This window comes from Protopterus annectens, chromosome 3.part0 (assembly GCF_019279795.1).
Source record: "Protopterus annectens isolate FY-2018-M chromosome 3.part0, PAN1.0, whole genome shotgun sequence".
NCBI classification, from domain to species: Eukaryota; Metazoa; Chordata; order Ceratodontiformes; family Protopteridae; genus Protopterus; species Protopterus annectens.
The window spans coordinates 1522020323-1522047978 of NC_056731.1; the positions used below are offsets into that span (position 1 = coordinate 1522020323).

Here is a 27656-nt window from a genome sequence, read left to right on the forward strand (position 1 = left end):
CTTCTTCCTCCTGTTTCTGAACCTGTTATGCCTTGGGACTTAAACTTTGTTCTACAGGGTCTTACTTCATCCCCCTTTGAGCCTGCAGCCACTTGTGATTTAAAATTCTTAACTTGAAGACTGTCATTTTGGTAGCCATCATGTCGGCCAGACGTGTTTCGGAGCTTCAAGCTTTATCAATTAAAACCACCTTATTTGATTTTTCATAAGGACAGGGTTTCTCTCAGACCGAATCCTTCCTTTCTTCCCAAAGTAGCGTCATTTAGTAACCTTAACCAATCCATTGAATTACCAGTGTTTTTTCCTCAGTTCTCGAACAAAGCAGAATTCAGATTTCATCAGTTGGATGTGCACAGACAATTACGATTTTATTTGCACAGAACGAAAGACCTCAGAAAATCTGATCAGTTGTTTGTTTCTTTTTCGGAAAACAGAATTGGGTTTTCTGTTTCCAAAGTCACGTTGTCTAGGTGAATTTCCAGTTGTATTTCTTTCATTTATACTTCAGGGGGAAGACATTTATCATTCCGAGTGAAGGCTCACTCTACCCGATCTGTATCTACGTCTACAGCTTTTCAGGTCAGATTGTCTGTGGATGATATTTGTGCTGTGGCTACTTGGGCATCTCCTCACACCTTTGTTACTCATTACAAGTTAGATGTGGTATCTAGATGCAGGTCTTCCTTTGTTTCCACAATACTCAGGAGTATATTCCACTGAGCCTCCCAGGATTTAGGTGCTGGGGACGCTGTCCCACGGGTGAGAACGTAGGCGTGATTGGACTACGTAACATCAACAAGTTATGTACTCACCATAACGTTCGATGTATGTAGTCCATCTCTCCTCACATTCTTACTTCCCCCCACCTTCCCCCATCCTGGATGATCTAGAGGTTAGGCCTGGTTTCAGAATTCCCTTCATTCTTGGTTTGTTCTTCCTTAGGTGGTGTTATGCATGGAGAGTGAGTGCTGGTGCTCGCAGAAAACTAGATCTGGGGATAGAGAGTAGTGCAGCATGGGATACCATCTGAGCCCAGCCAATTGAAAGACTTCGAGCTAAAGTATGGCCGAGTCGGAGCCGTCATTCGGCTCCGAACCCACGGGTAAGAATGTGAGGTGAGATGGACTGCATACATCGAACGTTAAGGTGAGTACACAACTTCTTGTTTTTTGGCTCCCATTCCTCACTGAAGGGGCCTTTGGTTCTGTCCTCATATCTGACATCTGCCAGCTCTTCCCCTTAATCATAATCCCCTCCAAACACCAACATTACCTCAGATCCCTTTTGCCTTTCTTAGCTTCTGGACGTCATTTCCTTGGCTCATATTCGAAGATAAGTTTATACTTTTCTATACTACTTCATCTGTCATTGTTGGCTGCTGCTGTCTTTTTGACCTCTCCTTCCAAACTAAAAAAAGTTAAGTTTAAAAAGTAGTAGTTAGTTGTGCCCTTGTGGTCACTCTGGCCTTTCCTCCACCTTCGCACTTCACATACTAGTTCTTTTTTGAGTAACTCTTGTTACCATCGTTGGTATTTTTCCTGGTTTCATGGCTGATGTTCATCGTGCATTCAGCTGCAGTCATAACAGATGTCTTTTCCTGCCGTCAGGCGGGTCCTCGGTCAGCCGAATTCCAAAGTCTAGGTCCGGCGGCGGTTGTCGTCGCTTCTTCCCTGACGTCAGTGCGACAGGGGTATAAAAGAACCAGCCGACACCATTTTCTTCAGTCTTTCTTGCCGCGCGGTGCCCGATGCAGAAGCAGTTCGCAAGTGCCAGTCAGCCAGCTCCTGAGATTACGAATATTTTTCAACCGAAGACTTCTTGAAAGCCAAGTACCCCGTTGGGGAAGCTTTTCTTGCCTCAGACCAATGTCAGACAAAGTTAATAATTGCATTTCGTGTGGGAAGCAAATGCCGCATAAAGATTTCCATTCCCTCTGTATAGCTTGCTTAGGCCCAGACCACGACGTCTCGGCCTGTCGTTTTTGTGCTACATTCAACGGAGTTCGCCCAACACTATTTTGGCAAAAAGTTTAATTACCACATGTCGTCGGATACTCCGACCCCAATTTTGAGTAAACGACGTAAAGATAAGGACCGACATACAAGGTCCGCGACTTCTACCGACACCACACTAAACATGTGCTCCGGTTCTCAGCGAGGTGCCTACGCAGCCCCTGACTACCGATGACACTTCATTAGCGGTGTCTTCTGTGCCCGAAGTCGCAGGCTGTTCGGCCCACACCCCGACTACAGATACCGAAGTCACTCTTGGCGGGGAAACTCCGAGTTCAGACAGGCCTGCCATCTCTCAAGGTGTTTTCAGGCCTTCTTCTAATTTTTCCATTAAGGCTTACACTAAATCTAAATCAGCCATGCATTCTAAATGACAAGCTCCACAGGGCCCCTCTCAAGGCCCCATGCCTAAAAAGCAGATGCTCAAAATGGCTGAGGATTTGATTTCTCTTATCAGGGGTTCTCAACCCTTTTCGGACAAAAGGCCCAGAGTGGAGGAAGAATACCCTTCCTCGGACCAGGCCTCCATTACTTCAGAACATTCTGAGGACCAGGAACATTCTTACTCCCCTTTCGAAGATTGTGATGCAGAGGAGTCCATTCCCTCTGTCTCCCCCCCTGAGGATTACTCTTTTGGGGAAACCTTGCATACCTTGAGGGAACACTTCCACTGGGCATGCCAAGAGTACTCAGACTCCAAGAAAAGGCTCAGGGATTTCCTCTTGCTCCCTCAGCATAGGCCACTGGCTATACCTCCTGTCTTAGACATACTAGATGATGTGTATTCAGAGGCCAGCCTTAACCCAGATTCTTTACCTCCAGCTCCAGGCAAGCCTGACAGGTATTACCGGGTTCCTGATTCACACCAATTCCTATACAAGAGCCATGCGGCTGACCCAGAAACTATTTTACAGGGTTCCAAGGGAATTAAGGCCTCCACTGCCAAACATCCATTACCTTCAGAGAGGGATTCCAGAGCTTTAGAAAGGTGGGGGGAAAAAGGTATACACCTCGGCCACTTTAACCATGAGGGCATTAAACTGTCAGTTCCATATGTTAAAGTATCAACAGTTTTTGTTATCTCAGTTGAAAAGCAAAATGTCACAACCTGAACAACCGGACTTGAAGGAGTTGCAGGATTTGTTGCATAGTGCAGAACAAGTGGGTAAACATACCTTGCAATGTGGTTTTGATGCTTTAGAGGCCTCTTGTAGAGCTGCTGTTACAGGATCAGTCATACGTAGACATGCTTGGCTCAAAGAGCAAACCTTACCAGATCATGTCAAAGCTAAATTACTAGATGCACCTCTTCAAAAAGATGTATTATTTGGTGTTAAAGCTGAGGCGTTATTAAAGAAAATGGAGGAAAAGGCAAAATCAATGCAAACAGTGAAAGATTTCCTACAGGTACAGCCACCACGTTTCAGTAGAAATTGGCCTTCAAAAAATTGGTCCTTTCCAGCCATGGACAGACCTCAAAGAGGTAGATACAGGCGCCCGAGAGGTAGAGGGCAATCTCAAGGATCAATTAGAGGCAGACAATGGCAAACACCTACACCAAGAGGGGGTGAGGATAGTTCACAGCCATTCAGAAAGCAGACCCAATGACTTTCCCCTTTGCATGCCAAGCAAGGCTCAAATGGCAGCACCTTTAGGCAGAAAACTGGCATTATTTTTGAAAGATTGGCGTATTGTCACAAAAGACAAATGGATCCTGGACATTATAGACAGAAGCCACAGATTCCACTTTCATACCCTTCCAAAAATGAGAGGCATGCCAAACCTGCCACACAATCAAAGGGCAGAGGCACAAAAACAAATTTCAGATCTCATGGATATGAAAGCTATTCAAGAGGTACCTGCACAAGAACAGGGTCAAGGTTTTTATTCCAGACTATTCCTGGTACCAAGGAAGGGCAAAGATTAGAGACCTATTTTGGACCTATCCATCCTAAACACATATTTACTCGTACCAAAGTTCAAGATGCTCACATTACAGCAGCTTCTTCCCATGCTGGGCAAGGAGTCTTGGCTGGTAACATTGGACCTCAAGGAGGCATACCTGCATGTCCCAATCAGACAAGATTGCAGAAGATACCTCAGATTTCTTGCAGGTTCATCCCATTATCAATTCTCTGCATTGCCCTTTGGCTTATCTACTGCACCCAGAGTGTTCACGAAATGCCTGGCATCAGTAATTGCCTTCTGCAGACTTCAAGGGATACAAATATACCCATATCTGGACAACTGCCTGATCCAAGCGGACAGCAAACGCACGCTTCTGAAACACCTGGCATTTGTAATAATGTTGTTGAAATCTCTGGGATACACAGTCAACAAAAAGAAGTCAAGACTAATACCCTCTCAAACAATAATTTTCCTGGGTGCCAGCTTGGATACAAACACCCAGATGGCCTACCTCACGCCAGAGAAACAGGGGCAATTAACTCAATACTTCAGAAAACTGGCAACCTTCACCAGGCTGACTGCAAGGAAAATCCTGCAGGCTCTGGGATTAATGGCATCTTGCATCCTGCTAATCCCATGTGCAAAGCTGCATATGAGGAAACTTCAATGGTACCTAAGAAACTTATGGTCTCAACACAGCCACAGTTTGGAAGCAATCATACCACTGATTCCATGTCTTCAAAAGGAATTTCTGTGGTGGGCTCAAGCATGCCAAAGAAACATAGGTCTCCCATTCTGCAAGCCTCACGCAAATCAAGTCATCACAACAGACGCCTCTGACTACGCCTGAGGGGCGCACATGACAGACCGGTGCATTCAGGGCAAATGGTCACAAAAAGAAAAGCACCTACACATCAATCAAAAGGAAATGCTAGCAGTGATAAATGCTATTATGGCTTTCAAAGACCTACTGCATCCAGGACAGCTATTGATAAGAACAGACAACACCACAGTGACGTGGTACATAAACAAACAGGGAGGAACTCATTCATATCCCCTGTGCAGACTAGCCATGCCCCTTTGGAACACGGCTCTGGAACTGCAAATCCAACTTCAAGCACAATTCCTGCCAGGGAAGGAAAACACACTGGCAGACAACCTGAGCAGAAATATGACAGATCCACATGAATGGAAGTTGCATCCTCAAGTTTTTACAATGATAATTCAAGCATGGGGAAGGCCAGACATAGATCTCTTTGCCACCCACAGGAATTACCAATTGACAAAATTCTGCTCAAGGACCTTTCATCCACAGGCCTGGAAAGTGGACGCACTCTCTTTCAGTTGGACAACAATGATGGTTTATGCCTTTCCACCTCTTCCACTGCTGGCCAAAGTTCTATTAAAAGCCAGAGCAGACAGACCAAAGATGATTCTCATTGCTCCAGACTGGCCAAGACAACATTGGTACCCACTCCTGAGGAGCCTGACACATTCTCCACCATGGATCCTGCCTCTAATGCCTCTTCTACTGACTCAGCACAACTTCAAAACTCTTCACAGTCAGCTGAAAACACTCAATCTAGCCGCATGGAGGATTCCTTAAATTCACAGCAGACACTACTCTCCAAGTAGGTGCAGGATGTCATTTTGGAGGCCAGAAGGCCTTCTAATAGAAAAGCCACTTCGCAAAATGGAAACTGTTTTGTGCCTGGAATCAGAAAAAGGGTCAGAATCCTGGAATACTGAATTTACCTCATACTACAGCACCTAGCCGAGCTGCTAAGCAGTGGACTTTCATTCTCCTCCATCAAAATCCATGCCTCAGCCATTTCTGCAGAGTACAACACCAATCCTCCTTTATTCTCTCACCCTCTCTTAAGACAGTTCCTCAGAGGGGCTAAGAATATAAACCCCCCAAGGAAGCAACCAGTACCTGCTTGGGACCTCAATTTCATTCTAGAAAAACTAACCCTGCCTCCTTTTGAGCCAGCTGCTTCAACAGATCTGCAATATTTGTCATGGAAAACAGCCTTTCTTCTAGCTATCACCTCAGCACGCAGGGTTTCGAAATTACAAGCCCTCATGGCTGTGCAACCTTTCATCATTTTCCATCAGGACAGAGTTTCCTTACGAACCAATCCTTCATTTATGCCAAAGGTAGTATACAGGGTAGCCTTGAATCAGGCTATCCACTTTACCTACCTTTTACCCTAATCCACAAAACAAAGGGGAGAGGCTACTACATTCCTTGGACATTCACAGACAGCTCCGTTATTATTTGGACAGAACACAGCCTTTCAGAAAGTCAGAGCAACTCTTTGTGTCCTATGCTACAAGTGCTCAAGGGAAGCCTATTTCCAAACAGACCATTTCAAAATGGATAGCACACTGCATACGCTTTTGTTACTCTTTTCCTGGTAAAACTGTACCTACAGGCATCAGATCTCACTCCACAAGGGCCACAGCTACCTCTGCAGCTTTCCTCAGGGGGGTTCCTACCAAAGATATTTTGGAAGCAGCCACTTGGAGTTCTGTACATACTTTCTCCAAGCACTATCACCTACCATTATATTCCAAAACTAGAGCGGGCTTTGCCACTGCAGTCTTGCAGGGCATCCTGGCTCCACCTAGTTTCACTTAGTGCCTACCACCCCTTTATTAGCTTTGGGATTCTACCCATCTGTTATGACTGCAGCTGTATGCACGATGAACATAGTACAGTTTTGTACCTACCATAAATGTAGATGTTAGAGTGCTAATACAGCTGCAGTCCATGTTTCCCTCCCTCCTTCCCCTCTTGGGACAGGCCTTATGGCTAACACCTCCTCATACAACCTCATTGGGGTATTCTTTTATAGTGTATTTGCTTGCAACTACTGTTTTTTGATTATATTGCATTTGCTGTAGTACATAAATTTATGTTTTGCCTTCCTTCTGGGGGCACCTGACATCTGGGGCAAGAAAAACTGAAGAAAATGGAGCCGGCTTTTATACCCCTGTCGCACTGACGTCAGGGAAGAAGCGACGACAACTGACGCCGGACCTAGACTTTGGAATTCGGCCGACCGAGGGCCTGCCTGACGGCAGGAAAACCCATCTGTTATGACTGCAGCTGTATTAGCACTCGAACATTACATTTATGGTAGGTACAAAACTGTACTTCAGCATGTACTCTCTCTCTAGTTGTTGTTCAACTGTTTGATTTTTTTTTTTTTGTTTTGTTTACTAGTTGATCATGGCTGATTTTTTTTTTTTTTGTTTGCTAGTTAATCGTGGATGATAAGCCTGTAGATTTTTAAATAAAGGGGATTACTTGTGGCCATAAGATGTCAAATTCAGACTCTCACACTGAATGTGTATGTTGCTGGGGGCAAGCCTTTTAGACAAATGTTTTGACATCTATACTGTTTTGTCCACTGAGCAGTGGTGGAATGTTGCAATAAACTAGTCCTTAATGGTCTCGGTCATCAAGATACTACTTTCTCTGCCTGCTGGAGTGTTCCCATCTGGGAAGAACACATTGGACATGTCTAAGGAAGACAAAGGTGAGAAACCTAAAAAAAAAATCTAAGGAGTCAAGGAATTTGACCCCCTGACCTCTCTCCTCCTTGGGCTTCCACTTCAGCTCCATTGGAAGAATTTCTAAGACTTCAAATCCAGCTCTGACTTTAGATTCATCTCTTGCTTCATCCAGGACTTCCTCTTGTAGGGAGCAGAGGTTCTCCCTGATTACATTCTCCCTTCTTGCAGGAGACACCAATTTGAAAGACTTCTGGACCTTCTTCCTTATTGTCATCCTTTAGGTCTATCAGAAGTTTATCAGAGGCTGATATGGATAGGAGTATGAGGAAATTCCTCACGACCCAAATTCACCTGGGAGTTCTTCCATCTCTGTGTCCCAATGTACACTTGAGTTTTAGACCTTGCATATGCCTATTTCTGCTTCTACCCCTGTCTGTCCTCTGGTTTCAGAAACCTTGGATTTGAGATTTCTTGAACTGTCCATGTAGATTTGAAGTTGTGGACTTCTTTGACTCTGGTACCTTCTCTGATACAGCCAGCCCAAATTTTGTCAGAGCTGGATGGATTTCTGTTCCCAAGCTTTAGCACCAAGTCTGGGGGCAGGAGCTTGACTCCAACGTTGTCTGAGCTTTGGCATTAGATAGCTCAGCTCTGACTTTGGTCTCAAGGCAGGGTCAGTGAAATGTTCTTGGCAATCAGTGTTTCATACCTTTAGCTCCTACTGGGGTGGTTTTGGGTCCTCATTTGGCTTCTGCCTTTGAAGCAGTAGAAAGAGCCCTTTCCAGGCTGGGTTGGACATCCAACACCCCCCCCCCCCGCTCGATGACTGTCTGCCCTAGGGTCCTGCGCCTGCACATTCTGCCTTATTGGGTGGTTCTCCAGGCTGCAAGGCATAGAAGTAGCTGGATGTGTATTCCTAAAATACCTGATAAGTATTTAAGAGCCCAAAGATCATGCTTGTTGGAGCAAAGACCTGACAGTGGATGCTGTGATTATAGCAGCAGCCGCTAAAAAAGGAGCTTGCTGAAGAATGTTAATCTGTCAACCCTCCTAATAGAGAGCCAGGGGCATTGGACAGATATGTGAATTACATTTGTTTCAGCGACCTTTGCCTCGAGACCCTTGAATTACTTGGGACATATGACGAGGTTTCAGAGGGACCTGATGAAGGAGCTTTCCATTTCCTCCCTGGCTCCTTGTCTGCCGAAGACAGGAAATCTATAAATTTGCAGCTAGCCATTCTGCAGTCTCTTTCAGATGCTTCCACATGATTGATTTGCAGTGCAATGGAGGGTGTGTTGAGCCGCAGTCACAGGCATTACGGTATGTAGGCATGCCTGGATACACTTGTGTGATTTTACAGAACACTTTAAGATGTCTTTCATCAATCAAACACTTCAAGAGTAAGAAAGATGGGAAACCCTTTCTGTCATGAGGATATGGATTTGTACCCCTTAGAGAACTTTCTGCAGAAAACAGAAGGGGAGTAGGAAAATGTGATTCCATAAGTCCCAAAACTCTTCTGGAGACAGCCCCCCCTCCAAGGCAAAAGGGGGTTATTCTAATGGTAGAGGGGGTCTGCAAAATCAAAGCTTTAGAGGTCCTTTCACCAAAAAGCTGTCAGTTTTATTGAACAGTTGTCTCTCTGCTCCACTCTGAGGCAGTCGGGGAGGTGCTTATCTCTACACCCTGAGGCCTGGAGAGCTAGCACTACAGATGTCGGGTGCAGACAGTCATCACCAGAGGCTATTATATTCCTTTTCTTTACCCACCTGCAACAGCGAAAAAACTTCTCAGTGTGTACCACCCTATGAAAGAAAAGCAGCAGAACTGGAATTTGAAAAGCTGCTAATAGTCATCCCAAAAGATCCCACCAGACCAACAAAGGTTAGGAACTTACTCACAATTCTTTTTAGTGCCGAAAAAGAACAGGGACGTCAGGCCAGTTCTGGATCTAGGTTATCAAAACCTTTTTGTCAAACACTCAAAGTACAGAATGGTCATGGTAGAGTCCATCCTTCCTCTGTTACGGAAGGACAATTAGATGCGCTCACAAGACCTTCAGGATATTTACTATCCCACCAAAATAGGTGATCCAGAAGGTTTCTGAGCTTACAGCTGGGAGCCATTTCTTTCCAATTCAGGAACCTGCCCTCTGGCTTCACCACATGTCCCCCCTCCCAGGTATTCACCAAATGTATGGCAATGGTTGTAGCTCATCTTAGGATGCTTGGGCTGTGGGTGTTCCTCTCTCTGGGCAGTTCACTCCTTATCATTTCAAGTGAGCATATCCTAGTTCAGGCCATAGATTATCACCTTCAGTTTTGATCAAGACTAGCCATTACAGTGAATTATGAGAAGTCATGGCTCTCTCCATCACAAATGCATGGAGTTCTTATATGCTCACTTGGGCACCACCTCTCAAATAACAAAACTGTCATATACCAGGTTATCCATATTACAAAATCGAGCTTTCCATTTGTGTGCTCTCCAAACTTCTCTGGCCAGGATGGTTCTACAGCTTCTGAGGTTGATGGCAGCCTCCATTGCTGTAGTTTCTCTTGGCAGGGTTCTGTACGAGGGTGTTTCAGTGGTCAGTCAAGCCCATGAACTTTCCATTTCATCTTACAGAATCTACATAGATCATGTAACCTGGTGGATTTGGTCAATGGAGTTGTTGCAGGGCCGTCCATGTGTTCCCCTCATACCCAAAGTGACAGTGACCACAGATGCTTCTCAGTTGGAGAGGAGGGCATTATATAGAGAGGATGGGCAAGCACAAGTGGTACCCGTTAGAGGCCAAGCTGCACATCAATATTGTACAGATGAGGGCAGTCCTCATAACATTGCAGGCTTTTCAGGCTGTCCTCCTTCTAGGGATGATTTCCATATAGACAGATAATTTTTCAGTGGTCTGGTACATCAACAAACAAGGGGGTACATGCTCCTGCACATAACTCTCAATCTCTTATCGTAAATAATTTGGACAAAGCCAAAAATAATGGGAGGACAAAGGCCCAAAAATAGGAACACATTTTAAATATTGCTTATTTGTTTAACTTGGAAAGCTGTTGCATCTAACAGAACACCTTTTATTGTATTTTCTGAAGCTTATGCTGTCTGAAACTCAATTGGATATCATAATTTATTAACTTCATTCCTCAGTGATTTGCCAGAAAACCACAACTTGTATGAGAAGTAGACCAAAAATATGAGGGAAAAATCTGGACATTCTGCAAAAATTGACAGTTGAGAGGCATGCTTCTACCCTTTGTGTTGAGAGGCGATGAGAGTGTGACAGTGGGTGATGTCTTCCTTATGCTTTCTAGTAGGAATGCACATACCAGGGGGATCCAACATATTAGTGGACAGGTTGAACAGGTCTATTTTACTACCTCACAAGTGGGTCTTTCAATCCAACAGTGATGAATCAGATGTTTTTATTGATGGGGCCAACCATGTACTACCTTTTCACTTCTTCCACCAATTCCAAATGCAGCAGGTTTTTTGCCCTGATCCATCCAGAGGAGAATTCACTGAGAGAGGTTCTCATCCATGATTGGGCCACCCAGTTTTCTTTATACTTACCCATCAACTTCCATAATTTCTAAAGAAAGCATTACAACAAAAGAACAAGGTCATCCTCATCGCCCCTTCCTGGGCTTGACAGGTAGTTCTCTTTCCTTTGGCCTCAATACACCCTCCTGATACTGGATCTGGATCCATATCTCTTTCATCCTTCTGGGTTGCCTTACCAGAACGTTCAGTCCGTCAAGTTGACCTCATAGTTTCTCCACTTCCAGTAATGGATAGACAGTTCAGGCTCTCCTCACAAGTTGTTCATTTTCTCATGCCATCAGAGAAAGCCTCAACAATGAAGTTTTGTAAAAGTAAATGGAAAAGGTTCTGCATCTGGCCGCTAAAAGACAGTTAGACCATTGTTTTACCCCCTGCATCAACAGTGTTAGAATTGTTTGCTTCAGTTTTTCATGAGGGAGCAAGCTATTCCACTGTCAAGGTCCAGCTGGCTGCAATAATCAGTTTTCTAATTGATGAGAATCATTTATCTTTGGCCTCTCTGAAATTTTATGAAGCCTTTCTTAAGGGTGCTTTTCTTCTCTAGCCCTCCTAATCAAGGGCCGTAATCCTCCTTTGGGGGACAGTACTGTGCTACTGCAGGTGTTAACAGTCTCTATTCAAAACGGCAGCCGTGGATAAAGTTTCTTACATGGAAAACTATTTTTCTGGTAGCCATTACTTCAGCCAGAAGAGTGTCTGAACTCCAGACATTGTCTTGGAAAATCCCATGTATCATTTTTTCACAAGGTAGTCTATGTACCAGTTCTTCCTTTCTACCTAAAGTGGCATCAGAGTCAGCACTCAATCAAATGATTAACTTGCCAATTTTCTTTCCCAGGTTAACGAATAAGAAGAAATGTATGCTTTATTTGTTAGATGTGCATAGATGATTGCTTTTCTACGACCACAGATTGAGACCTTTTAGAAAGTCAGACTAGCTGTTTGCATACTTTTCCAAAGCTAAGTTGATTTAGGCTATATCAAAAGTTACCTTAGCAAGATGATTGACTAGCTATATTTTTGAAGTCTGTAAAGGCAAAGGTTTGACTTTAGTAAGGCTCCCGAAAGCACACTAAGCAAGGTCTGTGTCCAGTTCATCTGCTTTCTTTTCTGTCGATGTTTGTGCTGCTGCTACATGTTCCAAGGCCTATACTTTTAATGCTCATTATAAACTGCCCCCCCCAGGATAAGACGTCTTCCAGATCTGCCATCCTCCGGAATACCTTGCCAGGAAGACCACCCTGGGAACCAAGTAGTTGAGCACTTTGCCTCAATCAGTGAGGAATGCACGGAAAAGACAATATCAGATACAAAAGCTATGCACTTACTGTAACAATGCATCTGTGTTGTCTGTTTACATCATTCCTGTACTTCCCTTCTGACATTTTCTCTTCCTTTTCATCAAAGACTTTCATCTAGACTTTTGGTATGACCTTGGTGGTTTATACCAAGGATTTGTTACTTAGTTTTCGGCTTTGGAGCAGGCTGCTTTATTCTATTCTTTTTTTGTACTCTCTGTTGCTATCTGGGTGGTGTTTTGTCTTATGGATATTGTTGATTGGGTTGTTACTAGGTTGTGGGCAAACTTGATCTGAGATAATTTTGGGGTTTAGAGGGGATTATATGTAAGGGGAGGAGCCTAAGCTATGGATCTTAAGTCTGGAAAGTGTCCGAAGATGGATCAGAGGACAAATCCGAACACCCCATCACTGAGGAATGACAGAAACAGACAACACAGATCCATCGCTATGGTGAGTACATAACTTCCATTTTTTTCTTATTTAGAACGACTAGTGTGTCTCAATTTATAATTCATAATTTTTACTGGTAACTTATTGATTGATTATCTCCATAAAGCATTTTATATGCTTTTACTGTTTTACATCTCAGTTACTTTGTTTTTTTTATGGCCTTAATATCATTTTCATGTAAATCTCCCATGGACTAACAAAAAATAATTTTCTCATTACACTTGAATACCACTTTTTTTCTGTCTTCCTCTATGTAGTTTCAGTTTTTTTAAATTCAGGCTTTGTCTTGATGGTATTTTTATTCTTCATTTTCATTATCTCTCTCTTTTTAGGTTCATCATATACATCCAGAATTACTTATATTTTACATTTAAAATTGTTGTAACCAAATAATTTCTTTCTTCTCTTCTGTACGTCAAAATCCAGTGTAAATGCAAAGAGGCATCATAAGCTACAGGACGTATTAATTCTTTATCATCTTTGCCATTCATCTGCAGCACCCTCTTTTTACAAGATTTAGTACTGATCCCATATCACTCTAAACACAATTTGTATAATTTCTTTCTGTTTACTGCTTGACATTATATGTACATTACTTACATATCCTAGTTTTCTTAGAATTACCAAATTTATTAAATAAACCTTTTTAAAAGAAAGCCTAAACTGTATCCATGACAAGCTTAACTTCTTTATTTCCTCTATCACTCTATCCTTTTGTTCTCCATTAATTATTTATTTGTTCTTTTATCAGACTGAAATCCTAATAAGGACATTTGGTTATTTAAAAAGTGTACCCACCTGCCTTATTTGAATCTCCCATTTCTTTACTTTTTCTTTGTTCAACTAAAACCCAGATGTTCTTCGTGTTTCTCTGTTGCAGTTATTACATTTGGGGTAATCTGCTGGCAGGTTGCCCTCAGTCGGCCTGAATAACAAAGTCTTGGGTCCTGCGTCGGTTGCTGTCTCCTTTTCCATGACGTCAGGTCATCAGGGGTATAAAACATGCAGCCGACGCCATTTTATTCAGTCTTTCTTGCCATGCGGTGCCCGAAGCAGAAGTAGTTTGCAAGTGCCGGTCGGCCGACTCCTGAAATTTTTGCATTCGAGTTTCAGAACCAAAGTCTTCAAACTAAAGCTAAGTACCCCGTTGGGGAAACTTTTTCTTGCTCCTTACCGATGTCAGTAAAAGTCAATAATTGCATTACTTGTGGGAAGCAAATACATCATAAGGATTTTAATTTGTACTGTATTCCTTGCCTAGGCCCAGACATAACGTGCCTTGCTGTCGGTTTTGTGCTAGATTTAACCAACGCACTATTAAGTGTCGGTATATTTTTGCTTCTAAATATTTTGGATCAAGGTTTAATTATCCTGAAATGTCGTCGGTTAGCAATCCGACTACCGGAGTTCACAAAAAACACAAAGAAAAAGACAGAGACAGACCGTCGAGGTCCAAAACCGATGATGAAGCTTCTCCTAAGCCAATCGCCGGTTCGCTGGTACTCAGGCGCTTTCGCAGCCCCTGATATCAGCTACTTTTGAGTCTTAGGCCTCTACCGAGACCCATTCGGACTCAAGTATGCTGCGAGATTCTCAGAGTATTGAACCCGCGGATGTCTCTCCCTTGGATGGGTCCGGAGCCGCTGAGCAGGCACCGGCTTCTGAGGGTGTTTTCAGGCCTCAACATTTCTATATTAAACTGACGCCAGCCTCAAAAACAAAGTCAAAAACATCTTCTATGTCTAAAAAACTGATGCATGAGCCACGTGCTCAGGCTCCTATGCCTAAAAAACAGATCAAAATGGCTGAGGACTTAATTAACTTGATCAGTGGCTCCCAACCCCCCCCCTGCTAAGAGGCCTAGACAAGGCACTGATTATGAATCTTCAGATCAGGTTTCCATTTCTTCTGATTCCTCTTCTGATCAGGAATTTTCTATTCCACCCTATGAGGACTCTGATGCAGAGGAATCCATCCCATCTGCATCTCCTCCTGAGGATTACTCTTTTGGAGAGACTTTGCATACTTTAAGGGAACATTTTCACTGGGAGAGTCAAGACTTCTCTGAATCAAAAAAGAGGCTTAGGGATTTTCTTCTTCTTCCTCAGTATAGGCCTTTGGCAATATTTCCTATATTAGACATTGTTGTTGATGTGTTTTCGGAATCAAGCATGGCTCCTGATTCCCTACCTCCGGTTCCTAGTGAGCCAAACAGATATTACAGGGTTCCTGACTCCCACAAAGTTCTATTCAAAAATCCTGCTGCTGATCCTGAGACTATTTCACAAGGGTCCCAAGGGTGTAAAGGCCTCTACAGCCAAAAATCCTACTCCCTCTGATAGAGATTCCAGGGCACTGGATAGATGTGGAAAGAAGGTTTATACCTGCTACCTTGGCTATCAGGGCCTTAAACAGCCAGTTTCATATGCTTAAATATCAACAGCATGTTATGGGCTTACTGAAACAGAAAATTATGTTGATTTCTGATTGTGTGGAAAATAGAGTTACAGGAATTATTGCATTCAGCAGAACAGGTTGGAAAGCATACTTTGCAATGTGGTTTTGAATCCTTGGAAGCCTCTTGCAGGGCCGCAGTTACTGGATCTGTGATTAGAAGGCATGCCTGGCTCAAGGAGCAAAATCTGCCTGATCATGTTAAAGCTAAATTGTTGGATGCCCCCTTGCAGCATGATACTCTGTTTGGTAATAAGGCAGAAGAGGTTTTAAAGAAAATGGAAGACCAAGCTAAATCTATGCAAACTGTAAAAGATTTCTTGCAAGTGCAGCCACCCAGGTTCAGTAGGCACTGGCCCACAAAATATTGGTCCTTTTCTGTGTCCAACAGAGCCACTCAAGGCAAATCCAAGCATTCAAAAGGCTCCAGATACGAATCACAGGGTTCTTACAGGTCAAAGCAACGGGGTCCCTCCACCTCCAAATCTGGAGGAAACAAAGCGCAACCCTACAGTAAGCAGTCTCAATGGCTTTCCTCTGCCATCACCAAGCACTTATCTTTTGGCAGCCCCCTTGGGGGGAAAACTAGCACTTCATGCTCAAAATTGGCAGTTAATTACCCAGGACAAGTGGGTATTAAACATAGTATCCCAGGGGTACAGATTTCATTTCCATACTTTGCCAATTCCAAATGGATGGCCAGATCTGCCACAAAATCAGTGGGCAGAGGCTCAGAAACAAGTTATGTCCCTCATGGAGGCTATTCAACCAGTACCAGAAAGGGAAAAAGGACAAGGTTTTTATTCAAGACTTTTCCTGGTACCCAGAAAAGACAATTCCTGGCGTCCAATACTGGACTTATTGATTTTGAACACATTCCTGGACATTCCAAAATTCAAAATGCTGACTTTATGACAGCTACTGCCTATGCTGGGTAGGAACGCTTGGTTAGTGACTCTAGACCTAAGAGGCATACTTGCATATCCCAATAAGGGAATCCTGCAGAAGATACCTCTGCTTCAAAGCAGATTTTTTGCATTACCAATTCTCTGCACTGCCCTTTGGCTTATTTACTGCGCCCAGGGTCTTTACAAAGTGCCTGGCACCAGTAATTGCATTCTGCAGACAAAGAAGCATACAAATTTATCCTTATCTGGACAACTGTCTCATTCAAGCAGAGGACAAGGACACTCTTCTTCAACATCTGGCGTTTGTAAAAACACTTCTAACATGCCTAGGTTACACAATAAATGAAAAGAAATCCCAACTGGTACACACTCAAATAATTACATTCCTGGGTGCAAGCTTGAATACAACTGCCCAGATGGCTTACCTTACGCCAGACAAACAAAGGCAACTGACAACATGCTTCAAACAAATGGCAACAAAAACCCAGTTATCTGCACAACAAATTCTGCAGGCTTTGGGGTTCATGGCATCATGCATTCTACTAATTCCATATGCGAGACTGCATATGAGGAAACTTCAGTGGTACCTAAAAAGTTTATGGAGTCAACATTGTCACAGTCTGGAAACAATGATTCCTCTCATTCCCTGCCTACAACAGGAGTTTCTTTGGTGGGCAGAGACATGTCACCAAAACAAGGGACCATCATTTACTCTACCCCCTGCCACCCAAACCCTTACTACAGATGCATCAGACTATGCTTGGGGGGCCCACCTGGCGGGGAGATGTACTCAGGGCAAATGGAGCCCAAAACAAATGCATCTGCATATCAACCAGAAAGAGATGCTAGCTGTTCAGAATGCTCTGACAGCCTTCAAGGACTTACTTCATCCAGGACAACACCATGGTTATGTGGTACATAAACAAGCAGGGGGTACACATTCCTTCCCCCTTTGCAGACTAGCCATGGCATTGTGGGACACAGCTTTGGCTTACCAAGTACATCTTCAAGTTCAGTTCCTGCCAGGAAAACAAAATACTCTGGCAGACGACCTAAGCAGAAATCTTATGGACCCACAGAAATGGAAACTGGATCCACAAATCTTCAGCATGTTAACACAGAAATGGGGGAGCCCAGACATAGATCTATTTGCCTCTCCCCAAAGTTATCAGTTGGGCAAAGTCTGCACAAGAACTCATCACAAAAAGGCATGGAAAGTGGATGCCCTATCCTTCAGCTGGAAAAACCTATCAGTCTATGCCTTCCCCCTCTGCCCCTTCTCTCCAAGGTCTTACTAAAAGTCAGACAGGAAAAACCAAAAATGATCCTAGTTGCTCCGGATTGGCCTTGCCAGCACTGGTACCCACTTCTAAGGAATATGTCTCAACTTCCTTCTTGGTACTTGCCACAAATACCTCATCTACTGTCTTAGCAGAACAATCAAATTATGCACACTCAGCTCCAAACTCTGAATCTTGCAGCATGGCTGATCATTTAATTATTCAAACAACACCTCTCAGTAAATTTGTGAGGGATGTCATTTTGAAAGCCAGAAGGCCTAGTACTAGAAAATCTTATGCTGATAAATGGAAGAGATTCTGTGCTTGGAACCAAGCACAAGGAGCAGACACAGCAAAGCCGAGTATTCCTCAGATTTTACAATATTTGACTGAGATGCTTGACAAGGGCCTATCTTTTTCTTCAATAAAAATCCATGCCTCTGCCATCTCGGCTCATTACAACACAGAGCCTCCCCTCTTTTCTCATCCTCTGCTTAAACAGTATCTTAGAGGGGCCAAAAATTTAAGGCCTCCAAGAAGATCACCAACTCCTGCATGGGACCTCAACTTTCTGCTGGAAAAACTCACTCTGTCTCCTTTTGAACCAGCAGCTACTGCAGATATAAAATTTCTATCTTGGAAAACAGCTTTTCTCTTGGCAGTCACTTCAGCAAGAAGGGTTTTGGAACTACAGGCTCTCATGGCTGAAGAGCCTTTTTATTACATTTTACCCAGACAAGGGTGTCCCTCAGGACCAATCCTTCTTTTATGCCTAAGGTGGTATCCAGTGTGGCTCTTAACCAGACAATTCACCTGCCAACATTTTACCTGAATCCACAGAACAAGGCAGAGTGGATTCTGCATTCATTGGACGTGCACAGACAACTAAGATTCTACTTAAACAGGACCATATCTCTAAGAAAGTCTGAGCAACTTCTGGTAGCATTTGCTGCAGGGTCAGAGGGGAAGGCTATTATCAAAGCAGACTATTTCAAAGTGGATATGCCACTGCATTCGTTTCTGCTACTTGCACCATGGTAAACTTGTGCTCAAGGGGATCAGGTCATATTCCACCAGGGCTGCCTCTACCTCAGCAGCTTTTCTTAGAGAAGTTGCATCCAAAGACATTCTAGAGGCTGCTACTTGGAGCTCTGTTCATACCTTCACAAAGCATTATCATTTGCCTCTCTGCTCCAAATCCAGGGCAGGCTTTGCCACTGCAGTTCTGCATGGCCTTATAGCCGCTCCTAATGCTGTTTAGTTCCATCCTCCTATCCATAGCTTTGGGATTCTACCCAAATGTAATGACTGCAACAGTGAAACACGAAGAACATGGTACAGTTGTGTACACTTACCATAAATGTAGATGTTCGAGTGTATTCTCTGTTGCAGTCCGGTTACCCACCCGCCATCCCCCTTTTCTATACCTTTTCTTTCCTTCACTATATACTAAAGCCTTTGTGGTGTATTTCCTTTTAGATGAAGGTAAAGCTTATGTTGCTAAAAGTGCATTTACATATATTTCTGTTTATCTATATATATATATATATATATATATATATTTTTTTTTTTTTTTTTGTTCCCCATTTGGGGGGCACCTGACATCTGGGGCAAGAAAAACTGAATAAAATGGCGTCGGCTGCATGTTTTATATCCCTGACGACCTGACGTCATGGAAGAGGAGACAGCAACCGACACCGAACCCAAGACTTTGTTATTCAGGCCAACTGAGGGCAACCTGACAGCAGATTACCCCAAATGTAATGACTGCAACAGTAAATACACTCATCTACATTTATGGTAAGTGTTACACAGCTGTACTTTTTTTAATGTCTTGTTCAGTTCTGTCACCCCTCCTCCCATCCATGACTCATTTTTCATTACTAATATCACATCATCTGCATATGAAAAAATGTGTTTTTTTCACTTTGTTACATGTCCACTGTACCTCTTCTTCCAGCCTACCATTTACTTCATACGCAACCATATTCATGGTTAAAGCAAATGAAACATAGCTCTTGGGACCCCCCCATCTCACTCCCCTTTTAACACTAATCCTTATTTTAGACCATGCATTTAATGGAACTGTAACACAGCTCATCCCTGTTGCTGATTGTATCACTTTTATAAAGGTTCACCCCAAAATGGGAACGTTAAAGTCTGTCCTTTATTTCATAGTTAGTCAAGATGTTCTATAAACTTGCATGTTTATCCTTATGAAAAGTGTAATGTACATCTTCCACCATCTTTTTTCCTTGTCATTATTTCATCTACTGTTTCTGTTATGATCACTATAATGACTCTTGACTACTACTTTCCTTCATCTGATAAATACTGGGAACCAGCACTGCTCACAAAACACACTCAATTTTTTGTCAGACTTTCATAAAAATCTTAATTTTTTTTCCAAGTAATACATCTCCAGTTTTGAATACAAGAGCTATCCCCTTTTTCCCCATATGCACATGATGACTCCTTCACACCTGTTTGTACTTTTAAAACCTTCTTTATTGCTTTCATTCAGAATTTTTAGAAATATGTTTTTTGCCATTTTTATTAATTTTTGTAAACCTTATAACATAATCAGTCATTACCAGGTGCTGACTTTTCACTTGCTCACTTTAGTACCACACCTTAACTATTCTAAGTAGTATTCACTTCTAGGTACCTTATTACTGCTGCTTCTGAGATACCATGTTAATTCTTCCCTCGCTTTTATTTCATTATACGTCTCAACATAATTACCACAATATGAAGAGTTTTGTCTTGCTTCAGTTTTATTTTATCAGTTTTATTTTACTTATATTTTAATCCCATTATTAGTCCCTCTTTTTTCCTTATTATTCTTGTCAAAAAGGTGATTGTCTCCCTCTAATACTGTTGTTTGTATGATCTTTTATATTTCCATACAATTCGCTCTCTTTATCATCCCTCGATTTTTTTTCCATCTCGCACACCTGTTTAAAAATATTATCTCTTGTATTTACTTTACCATTGATTTAACTGCAAGTATACTTTTTATATTTTTCTTTAAAACCAATCCACTATTTAGTACAAAATAGAGCTCCTTAAATGACTACCTATCTGTAAACTTTTTCTCTTAGCAATGTGTTGTATTTAATGCTCTTTCCAGTGTGATCTTTTATACCCTTTCCTTCCTAAATTGCATGCTAGTCTCAGATTTCCATCCATATTGCCAAATATTCTGAAAAACCCATTAATAAAACATTTCTGTGGATTTCTTTTACCTCTTCTGACATTGGAAAGTAACCAATCTCAGTTTACTTTCTCTTCTGTTGTACAAGTATTCTTTCTTTTTCCAAAACTAAATATTCCCACTACTTTTTTCACATCCTGATTCATCTTGCTTCGGCCTTGTATATTACGATTAGTTTCCCATAATGCAAACATTCATGGCTTTATTTCCTATTTTATGTCACTGCCATAAACCTTCCTATATGGACAACACATTAATCTAATACTTTAATTTTTTTCTTTAAATAAGAATGTTATTTCTGAAAAATTCCCTTTCCTAAATTCAGAGACCATCTTCCCCATAAATTTTCTGTTTGAATTTTCTTACATTCAGTAATAAATTGTGTCTCATGTAACTCTGTCACATCTACATCTAGCTTTTTACACCATTGCAGTACGCACAACCTTCTAGCTTCATTAATGATGCTGTTCACATTCAGTGAAATCATTCCTACATTTTTCTTTTCCGTTTGGGTATTTTTTTCTTTCTCACTTTCTCAACTGTTGATTTTCTTTTGCAGTGTATTTTTTCTTTCTCACTTTCTTCATCTGACTGTTACTTTCCTTTCAACCTATTTTCTTTTCCTACTTCTATTTCTGTACTTAGTCTCTCATGAAATAAGTTTCATTTATCTGTTCCCCTTGTTCATCATATCTGTACTGTATGTTCTATATGGTTATTTCCTTCCTTGTCTTCTGTTGCATCTTTGCTTCCTCAAGTGTATATTCCTGTACTTAAACATTTTTCTTTTCACAGTCAAATCAAAAGTGTCCTGACTTTTTACAGTTTCTCCATTGGTTACATTTCATTTTTGTACATCCTGTAGTTAAATGCTGAGTATTACCACAACATGTCATGTTTTTGATTGCTCAAAGTACCACCTTCACATGAGTGACATGAGGTAGGTGCACTGTCATTCATTTCAATCACATCAGCTTTGCATCCTTTATTCTACAAATTTGTTTCTTTTTTTAACATTTTAACAATGTCACACATTTGCCAAGTATTGCAGTATATCATTTACTTCAGTGTCATCGTTCCTGAACCATATAATTTGATGATGTTAAACTTCTTTCCATTCATCACTGATGGGTTCGAGTCTGAGCCCTCAGAACCCATGCCGACCTATTACCAAGCTCGAGCCAGCCAAAAAAACTCTCAAGCTAAGTCTCTACCCAGAATACCCTTCTCCTTGTTACCTCAGATCTCATTTGCCGCATAGCCGCGTTTCAGCCGAGCTCTCAGCTAAGTAAAAATTTTTTTGATATTTGTGTAAAAGTTTTTGGATATCTTCATATTTTACTAAATCTTTAGTGTTTCTAGTGTCTCCTCTTTTATCTAACTATATTCTCCACTCTACCCATTGTTACCGTTGGTAAACTTAAGTAACATTGTCGGTACAGCATTTTTCCCCTTACTCTTGTGGTATTTCTTCAATACCATAACTGGTATTCCTTTCTTTTGCTTAACCTGTTAGCTTTTTACCTCTATTCAGGTCTTTCCCTTCACATATAGAGTGTGTTGTAATATTGATATTTTTTTCTTGTGATTTCTTGTGTTTTTATTGTTTTTATTGTTGGATTATACAGTTAGTTTTGGTGTCCTTTCTATTAAAATGTCAGATAAGAAAGGTACCTCTGGTTTGAAGCATTGTACTTATTGTAAGGGCAAGTTACCTAACAGTGAAATGCATGACGACTGTATATACTGTTTGGGAGTGGCCCACCTTTCGGTGCAGCCCCCATGTGATATTTGTCAAAGTTTCGGTCAACGCACTCTTAATGATTGCAAAAATAAACTCATTCTGAAGGGGTTACTCGAGTCTGCTTTCTCAGAGGCCATTTCTGTGATGGAGGTCTCGACCCCTCCTTCTAAGGACAAAAAGAGATCCCATTGTATTCCTTCTTCACCATCGGGTGATCAGTGCAAACCTGAGAAATCTGAAGTCCCCAAGTTATCATCGGAGCATAAATCTGCCTCTTCGGCTCTGACCGTCTCAAAACCTTCGATACCAATGCCTGTATTGGCACAGATCCTGACTCCGGCACCAATTATAGATCTTACTATGCCTATTTTGACTTTGGCACCTGTAGCTACTTTGGCTCAGGGCACACCTTCGACTTTGATTTCCATTTGGAACCGACTGTTTCGACAGCTCGAGTGCTACTTTGGCACCGAGCATTGTACCGACCTCACTGGATCTGACCCCTTTGATTCCAGTCTCTAAACTAGAGACTTTGGTCCCAATAGACATTGCACCATGGACCCAATACTCTCCCTTAGTAGACCCATTTCTGGGCCAAGTGTATAGCCCATTCCTCGAACGTTCTGACTGCCCTTCTGGAGTATCCACTAGATCCAACATGAGCCATTTGGAACATGACATGGTGTGTCTTGTGGACCAGCTGTTGGTAGCCATGGGCATTCCATCACTTTCTAAAACTCATCCACCTGTTGGACTTGGGTTGCCTTTTTCACAGACTCCATCTTACACTCCTCCTTCGCCCATCTCTGTTCCGAAGCCTTCTGTTCTGATATTCTTCTTGGAACCCACCACCTCAGCGCCTGTGGTGCACCTCGCTCCGGCTCTGAGTTTGTCCCTTTGGTCTTCGGTTCCTGCCGAACAGGTCCTTCCTCAGTCTGGGGATTGGGGGACGGCTGTGTCGGCCCAGGGTACGGTGCTGGCTTTCTCCTTGGTTCCCTCCTCGGCGCTGATGGCTGCGTCCGAGCCGATATTGCTTGAGGCTCAATCCGTGGGGGGCGGGTCCAACAGAGCGAGGTGTGATCCCGGACCCAAGGTCGTCTTTCTCGGCTCCCATCCCTCTTCGGGCAGGTCTGCCTTCCACGATGTTGGAATCCTAGTTTTCGCCCCCTGAGCTGCAGCTGTCACAGACCACCCCCCCCCCGGACACCGGGCAGAGAAGCTGCAGGACACCCTTGTTTGGGGTACCCACTCTTCAGAGTCCTCCTCAGAGACCCCCACTGAGGAGCCCCCTCAAAAGAAGACTGGCAAGAGGAAGCACATGGACTCACCTGAGGAGTCCTTAACGGAAAACACGGATTACAATGATGGTGAAGGGTCCCCACGGTCACCTCCTGATGTCTCCTTCGGAGTCATCCTGGAAATGTTAAAAAAGAGAGGTGACTGGAAGCCCTTGAACCCTTCGTCTGAGGAGTCCATGTTCCTGCAGGCTTTTCATGCCTGGCCATCTACCTCTTGGGTGACCCCGCCTGCAGACAAACTCATCCAGCTAGTCGTGCAGCGCGTATGGAAGAACCCAGATTCCATTGAAACGATCCCCCAGAGACAAGACAAAATTTTGTCCCCTCCTGCTGAGAATCCGCACTTGTCCAAAGGGTTACCAGTTGATGCTGTGGTGGTGGCGGTGGCCATGAAAAAGGACTTGGCTGAGCAAAGTCCCACTGTTCACCTGCTCAATAGGAAGTCTTGGGTGGTGAACAGACTTGGGAAGTGTGTTTTTGCATCAGGGACCTTTACTATACAGTCCCTGAATTATTTGGCACACTCACTTTACGAGGCTCCAGAGGGACTTCATCTCCGAACTCTCTGAGACACTCGTAGGACATTTGTCTGACTAGGTCAGGGACAAAGTGGCCTCGCAGCTACCAACCCTGGAATCAATATCCAACTTGTCCATGTGGCTAGAGCAGCGGTTTCAGGCATTATGAGATGTCATGCTCTGATGCGCATTCCTTTCTGAATGCTCCCATTGAAGCTTCATCCCTCTTTGGCTCCAAAGTGAAGGACACACTAGACAGGTGCGAGCAAGATGGAAAAACCTTGTCTGCCGTAGGGCTATGATTTTCCACCCCTCAACGTACCTTCTCCAGGAATCAGAGAAGTCAGAAAATGTGGCATAAGAAATCTCAGGGTCCTTTCCGTGCCACACGTGGTGATGATACTCCCAGAGGCAGACGGAGTAACAACTCTGGAAGATGCTCCTATAGAGGCAGAGGGGGTCCTCGCAACCAAGGCTCCAGGGACTCTTTCTCTGGACAGCCTTATCAGCACTCCTGAGGGGCGGCCCAATTACTTATCTCTGGAAACAGTCGGGGGTCATTTCTCACTGGACCAAGCTGCCTGGTGCTCTATCACCACCAATCGTTGAGTGCAGAAGATCATCACCAGAAGTTACACCATTCCCCTTTCTTGTCAACCAAAATTTCCCAAGAAAACTTCCCGATGTGCCACCCAGTCAAAGGGAAGTAGCAGCTTCAGAGATTATAAAGCTGTCTCAAAAAAGTCATCCAACCAGTCCCATCAGACCAGCGTGGATCCAGATTTTACTCAAGATTCTTTTTGGTGCCAAAAAGGACAGGGGACTGGAGACCCATTTTGGATCTCAGCAGTTTAAACAAGTCTATCACCCAAACCAAATTCCAGATGGTCATGGTTCAGTCCATCCTACGCTTTTTAAGAGAAGGTGATTGGATGTGCTCTATAGACCTCCGGGACACGTATTACCACACCAAGATGGACAAATGCTGCAGGAGTCTGTTTCACTTCTGGCTAGGAGCCAGTCATTACCAATTCTGTGGCCTGCTGTTTGATCTCTCTACAGCCTTCAGAGTGTTCACAAAATGCATGGCATTGGTAACATCTCACTTGAGACTAAAAGGATTCCGAGTGTTTCCATATCTAGACGACTGGCCTCTTATCGCCCCCACCAAGCATCTTCTGGTAACTTCCCTACAACATACTGTCTGTCTGGCAAAATTGTTGGGAATAACGATACATTGGGAAAAATCAAATCTTATCCCTACACAACAAATAGAGTTCATTGGAGCAGTGTTCAATACTCAGTCCTGTCTGGTATCACTCCCTCTTCACAGATTCCACCGATTGAGGCTTCGAATCAGAGTGATTCTTTCTCAAACATTACTCCCTGCAAGACAGCTTCTCCAAGCTGTGGGTTCTATGGCTGCATCAATTCCTATAGTGCCTCTAGCAAAGCTACATATGCGAATCCTGCAGTGACTACTTCTGTGTCAGTGGTTCCCAAACTGTCATCCCCTGGATTACAAAATTCGAATAACTAACTCTTGCAAGCAAGACCTACTTTGGTGGATGAGGCCATATGAAGATCTTTGGCACTGACTTTTTCAAAACTCCCAGCCAACAGCCAGTGTGACCATGGATGCTTCTCTGATCGGGTGGGAGGGGTCATTTTCAGGGAAAGACTGTCCAAGGCACATGGTCCACCTTGGAGGCCTACCTGCATATTAATGTCCTAAACCTGAGGGCCGTGCTGTTAGTGTTGCAGGCATTCCATGCGGCTCTCACCTCTGGGACAGTTGCAGTCCAATCAGATAATATGTCAGTGGTCTGGTACATCAACAAGCAAGGAGGAACCAAGTCCTACCCCTTTAAGAAGCCATGAGAATCTGGCAGTGAGCGATAGCTTCCAACCACTTTCTGACAGCAACACATATCCTGGGGAGCTCCAACATGATTGCAGACAAACTGAGCAGGTGCATCCTCATGCCCCAAGAGTGGTCCCTTAACCCTGAGGTGGCATCTGTGATCTTCAGCCACTGGGGGCCAGCCTTGCTGTGATCTTTTCACCTCCCCATCAAACACCAAGTGCAGCAGCTACTTCACCATACTTCCCCCACAGGAGGAGTCACCGAGGGAAGCTCTGATCCATGATTGGCTCACGGGACTTCTGTCCAGCTATCCTTCCATTCCGCTGATCCCACAATTTCTAAAGAAAGCTCTTTGGTTGACATGCAGTGTGATCCTCATAGCCCATTCTGGCCTCGACATGTTTGGTTCCCCTTTCTTCGGCCTCTCCTACTATTCCTGCCATGGATTCTGGACCCTCTACCAGATCTGATCACTCACCCCCAAGGGCTGAGTCACCCGATCCTGTCCACTCTCAAGCGGACAGCTTGGTTTCTCTACTTCCGCTAGTCGCCAGGCAGGCTTAACCTCTCCTCACCTGTTCGAAACATTGTTCTGGCCTCTCGCAAACCATCCACCAGACGACTATATCAGGATAAATGGAAGAGGTTTTCCATTTGGTCCAATGATAACATGCTAGACCCGTATTCGGCTCCAGTTACTGCAGTACTTCGATATTTGGCTAAGTTTTTTGATAACGGAGCTTCTGCCTCTACAGTTTGTGTACATCTAGTGGCAATTTCCAACTTTCACAATGCTGTAGATGGTACCCCTTTTATTTCGTTACACCTTTGCAAGACTTTCCTCAAAGGGATTTCTCATCTCTGGCCTCATTTTAGACAGCCGGTAGTACCCTGGAACCTCACTTTAGTCCTCCAGTCTTTGACTCAAAAGCCCTTTGAGCATGCGGCTAAGTGTGACCTAAAGTTTTTGTCTTGGAAATCTTTGTTCCTCGTAGCCATTACCTCTGCCAGGAGAGTTTCGGAGCTGCAGGCATTGTGTATCAAGAAGCCCTACCTGGTCTTTCACAAAGTCACTTCGAATGAACCCATCCTTTCTTCCTAAAGTGGTTTCTGAATTCTCTGTTAACCAATCCATTGATCTACCTGTGTTCTTCCCAAATTTTGCCAGTAGAGGAGAGTATTGCCTTCACACCGTAGACGTACACACCTTAGACGTACATAGACAATTAAGGTTTTACCTAGACAAGACCAAACCTATCCTTCTGAGGACCAAAAATGGGAGAGGCTGTTTCCAAGGTTACATTATCAAAATGGCTAAGGGACTGCATACATGTCACTTATTCCCTCCATAATGAATCCATGCCAAAAGTTAAAGCCCACTCCACTAGATCTGTGGCAACTTCTATAACATTCCATTCCATTCCAGGGCATCCATGGATGACATCAGCTACTTGGGCTAAGCCTCAAACCTTTATCAATCATTACAAATTGGAGCTGGTCTCCAGGGGAAGAGCTCCCTTCGGCTCAATAATGCTCAGGAATGTTCTTCCATAAGGGCCACCCATGGACTTCAAGGTAGCTTTGGATTCTGTCTC

General features: G+C 43.4%; 1 protein-coding gene across 1 annotated transcript in view; it reads left to right on the top strand.

The window, feature by feature from the left end:
• Window positions 1-27656, top strand: part of SMCHD1 (structural maintenance of chromosomes flexible hinge domain containing 1) — a 3546415-nt gene that overhangs the window by 894183 nt on the left and 2624576 nt on the right. The window lies entirely within an intron of this gene.